Source organism: Tiliqua scincoides, chromosome 4, assembly GCF_035046505.1.
Source record: "Tiliqua scincoides isolate rTilSci1 chromosome 4, rTilSci1.hap2, whole genome shotgun sequence".
Lineage (NCBI taxonomy): Eukaryota > Metazoa > Chordata > Lepidosauria > Squamata > Scincidae > Tiliqua > Tiliqua scincoides.
In genome coordinates this window covers 137,190,233-137,194,615 of record NC_089824.1, presented here as the reverse complement: position 1 = coordinate 137,194,615, position 4,383 = coordinate 137,190,233, and the positions used below count along the sequence as shown (strand labels likewise).

The 4,383-nt window shown below is 44.3% G+C and overlaps 1 pseudogene; it reads right to left on the bottom strand.

Moving 5' to 3' along the window:
- Nucleotides 1–3,836: 3,836 nt before the first annotated feature.
- Nucleotides 3,837–3,953, bottom strand: LOC136650590 (5S ribosomal RNA; annotated as a pseudogene).
- Nucleotides 3,954–4,383: the final 430 nt, after the last annotated feature.

The following is a 4,383-nucleotide window of genomic DNA, read 5'->3' as shown; positions in this document are numbered from 1 at the left end:
TCAGGTAAAATCAGACAAAACTATAGTCAGACACTCCCCTAAATTTAACGCCTGACTTATCCAAGGGTCACAGAAAATTTCATGATTGTTGGCTCAAAACTTGCCCTCAACTTATCTGTGGGGTCAACTTATGGACGAGTGTCTGCAGTGCTTCTGGATGCATAGGAATGTGTGTGAGTTCATCTTTTCCAAAATTATGCCAGGAACAAATCCCAACTGAGTGCAGTCATACCCTGGTATCTGCAGATCTGGCACCCATGGATTTGACATCCCATGGATGCCAACAAATACCAGGGTCCATATATTCTGGGGCAAACCTGGGAGGAGCAAGGAACCTCTGCATGACCCAGACGTGGGTCTTTCAGCCCTAAAAATAGCACTGTAGGCTTGGAAACAGTGTGGTTTTGCCATGCAATGGAAGGAACCCTGATTTCTGTATTTTTTTAATGCCTTTAAAACTTGGACTCCGGTATCCACGGATTCCAGTATCCACGGGGGGTTCCCCAATGGAAACCCTGTGGATACCGAGGTCCCACCTGTAAATACCTTCAGAATAATTCAAAATTTGTTCTTGCTTTTAGACAGAAAAACAAAGAGTAGGTCTCTGAGGCTGATGCAAGGGTTTAAGGTGGCTCATACAGGAGCAGGCATTCCTTAAAGTCCAGATCATTTAAAATTTTTAGGTGAATGGCAGCACTTTGACTCGAACCTGGAAGTGAAGGGGCAGCCAAAGTAGCTTCTATAACATAAATGTAATAGAGGTTGTTCACCTGGCCCCAACCACCACCATGGCAGACACATTCTGCTGTAATTACACTTCCAAACTAGGAGAGCTCATTGTAAGTTGGTGTATCCCTGCTCCTGTGTGGTGTTTCTGCCATCTACTCCAATATGAAGCTGATAGCTGGCAATTTTACACTATATGGTCACCATCTTCATGGTTGTGACTGGACATTTCCAGTATAGCTGCTGTTACATACTAAGCTGCTTTAAAGATGATAGATGTGATCCTGTTTCTGTTTTGGTGCATCTAGATGTTACATGCAATTGATTCTTTCTATATAAAATAGTACATTGAGGGGGGTAACAGAACTATTGAGATCAAAACCATGGTGGGGGCAAAGTTCTAAACATTTGTGTGCACACACACATACACACACACACACAGACACAGACCCAGTTAGACATTTCAGAATGAGGAAATTACTGGGATCTAATATAGCAACAAGACTGGGGGAATTTGGTCCATCTATCTATCCATTTTTTTGTTCCATGGAGGTCTTTTGCAAAATTAATGTAATTAATATATTTCCATAACTTTGTGCTAGGAAAAAAGTGGCACACATGGAATGTCCTTATGGAAGAGAACTATGTACAGGTGTGTGCCACTCAATGACCGTCTGCTTAATGACGGACCACATATATGCCAGTGGTCAAAGCACTACCAAGAGGTTCTTAATGAGACAGTCAGGTCTCCCATAGCCTGCAGCAGAGTGTGTGTAAACACAACAAAGAGTTCTCTTAACGCTCTTAACGCAAAGAAGAAGCGATCTTTCTCCAGTAGCCTGTGCAGTCAGCTAGTATCTGGCAGGGAATGTCTGTTACACAACAAAAGCACTAGATTGGGCTGAATGTTTGTGTAATGACATAATTGCATAACAACAGGTATATCCCTGTCATTAAGTGGAGCACACCTGTATATGATTTGTGATTCAGGGGTCTCCAAACTCCAGCATGGGGGCCAGATGCGGCCCATGGTGAGCATCTATCTGGCCCATGGCCACCCTCCCAAGAGCCTGTGGCCCACTCAACTGAACATGACTGGAGCTGTGCTCTGCTCACATCTGGAGGGTGTCCTGAGAGCAGGGAAGGCTGTGTGCAGCCTCCATGGCCCTCAGAACACCTTCTAAAGGCCTAAAAACGTCACTTTCTGGTTTTCCTACAAAACTAGAAGTAACTTTTTGTGCCCTCTGAAGGCCTTAGAAGGCTTTCTGATGGTTGGGGAGGCCTCCCCAGGCCTCAGAACATGCTCCAGGTGTTTCTGTGATGGGGGAACAGGGGGTCATTTGAGTGAGCCCTTTATTTCTGTGGTGTGTATTGGTGCTGAAAGAAAACCTGGAAATTTGAGCCTGTTCATTCATTCATTCATTCATTCATCTAAGTTCCGTCTCTAATGTATTTATTTAAATATATTTTTTAAAAGCATTTCCCCAGCCCTCAACACTGTGCCAGATATTTGATGTGGCCATCTGGCCAAAAAGTTTGGAGATCACTGTTCAAGGTCTTTATTAGTCAGGCTCAACTGATGCATTAAAACAGAAACACACACACAATACCCTACAGTTTCACTTCACTGATAAACCAGAATGCAACATTGCTTGTCAGACCCCCAGACTTGCAAACAGATAAATCAAGGGAATCCTCTCCGATTCACAGTGTACTTCACTTTCCACCTTCTGCTACCTTTGATTGCACTTTTCTATAACACCATATTTCTGTAACAGAACTTTTGCACCAAGCCTGTATTCCTGAAATGCACACAAAAGCTATATGAGGCTACGGAGCTGTCAATATCAGAATGGATATTTAGGATTTCAGCTTTGTATGTTAGTCCTTGAAATTGGCACAATGACAATTTACTTTGCAAAGAATCCTATTTTCTAATATGCTTTGCCCTTTACTTAGAGAGTGACAAGCATTGTGAGGTTTCTCTATCTCAGGTTGAAACAGAAAAGCAAGATGTCATTATAAAGGACATTTGACTCCGGTGAGGGGACAGATTCCTTCCTGACACAGGTCGCTTGCTGCTTTCCCCTCATTGTGTGAATACCTTTCTGGATTTATGCTTTACCTCTGGGGATCTATCAAAACCTTAGCCAGGTGTGAGTCTGAAACCAAGAGCTGTGCGAGAGCTTCGAGTCTGTTCCATCACTGGTTCTAAAGTAGGAAGTAATTGCCATGGTCAGTCTCATAATCTGGGAGTTCATAGAATATGGGGGAATCTGTCAGGCTGAAGTCACCAGCAAAGTTTGCTAGATAGTTTCTCTCAAGTGTTCAGCTCCAAGGCTGAACACGTGCCCTGGGGCAGTCAGGCAGCAAGCAGGTGGAATACTGGTAGTTTGTCATAAGGGATGTCCTGGTACTATCATTCAACCATAAGACCAATCCATGTATGCAGCAGATCTAAGTATTTTAGGTTGCACAGTATTTATTTTTATTTCTTTACGAAGTGTGTAATTAATCTGTGGAACACCTTGCCACAGGATGTGGTGATGGCACCAGGCCTAGATGCCTTTAAAAGGAGGTTGGACAGATTTATGGAGAAAAAGTCCATCACAGGTTACAAGCCATGATTGGTAAACACAACCTTCTGTTTTTAGAAGTAGGCTATAACTGAATGCAAGATGCAAGAGAGTAGTAACAGGATAGAGTTGTTCTGTTGTCTTGTGTGCTCCCTGGTGGGCCACTATGGGCGCAATCCTAACCCCTTATGTCAGTGCTTTCCAGCACTGACATAAGGACAATGCAGCTCTGAGGTAAGGGAACAAACATTCCCTTACTTTGCGGAGGCCTCCGTGAGTGACACCCAACTGCAGGATGCATCACACGTCCCACTGGAAAGCACTGACATAAGGGGTTAGAATTGTGCCCTATGAGATCAGGAAGTTGAACTAGATAGGCCTTTGGCCTGATCCAGCAGGACTCTTCATGTTCTTATGTAGTAGCACAGGACAGCCTCTCTGTTGTCTGCTGATTCTCCAGCCTGAGAGAATTCTGCGCTGCAGTGTGAGTGAATGGTTGGTTGGCAACCTTCAGTCTCGAAAGACTATGGTGTAAGCCTACAGCACCCGGTATTCCCAAGCGGTCTCCCATCCAAGTACTAACCGGGCCTGACCCTGCTTAGCTTCCGAGATCAGACGAGATCAGGCATGTGCAGGGTAACAGTTGCTGAATAGCCTGCAGCTTTCCTCATCCAACCAGCAGCTCAGTGGCATGTAAGTAAGCCATGCTGGATCAGAACAAGGGTGCATCAAGTCCATCATCTGGTTTCCTACAGTGGCCAACCATATAACTCCAGGAGGCCACAACAAGGCACAAAAGCAACAGCCCTTTTCCTACTGTTGTTTCCAAAGCAACTGGTATTCAGAGGTCTACGGCCTCTGAATATGGAGGTTCTACATAGTCAACATGACTAATAGACCTGTATGTTATGTCAACTCCCTTTCAAAGACAATCTAAGCTAGTGGTTGTTTTCCACATCTGCCTTAGCAGTAAGTTCCATAAATTAATGCCATGTTGCATGAAAAAATGCAGGGAGCAGGGAAATAGTACCTGATCTGCTGGGCTTTGAGAACTGCTAGAGAGATAGGAGGCAAGTGGTTT